Here is a 563-nt window from a genome sequence, read left to right as displayed (position 1 = left end):
TTCCAGGCTTGGATAGCCATGCGGATAGCTTGAAGTATGTCAATCTTCTCTGGGGCTTTCATTTGGTCTTCGAGGCGTTGAAGCAGGATGCGGTTGAAGCGCCTGTGGTAGTATGCTTTGAAGCTCCTGATAATTCCTGCATCGCACGGTTGGGTTTTTGACGTGGTATTTGGTGGTAGGTAAAGGATACTCGTGTTCTGCAAGTTCACATGGCTTGGAATATCTGGCAGCGGGATGTGCGCGCTGCAGTTGTCAAGAAGCAAAAGAACCTTTCGGTTTGTCATGCGACGATCAAAAGATTTGAGCCATTCTGCAAAAATTGCTTAGGTCATCCATGCCTTGGTATTGATTCGAAATGTGCATCCAAGGTTTGCCTGGTTGATGTTTTTGAAACAACGGGGATTCCTGTACTTTCCGATAATCCATAGGGGCAGCTTGTCGGAACCATCCCCGTTGCAGCAAATAGTTAATGTAATTTGCTCCTTGTTTTGCTTGCGACCTTCCAACTACTTGGTCGCATGTGAATTATCCGCCTGTTTAGGATATGCTGTATGATTAGCAAG

This window comes from Plasmopara halstedii (assembly GCF_900000015.1).
Source record: "Plasmopara halstedii genome assembly, contig: Scaffold_323, whole genome shotgun sequence".
Classification (NCBI taxonomy): Eukaryota; Oomycota; class Peronosporomycetes; order Peronosporales; family Peronosporaceae; genus Plasmopara; species Plasmopara halstedii.
The sequence above is the reverse complement of the archived record's forward strand: the minus strand, read 5'-3'. Positions refer to the sequence as shown.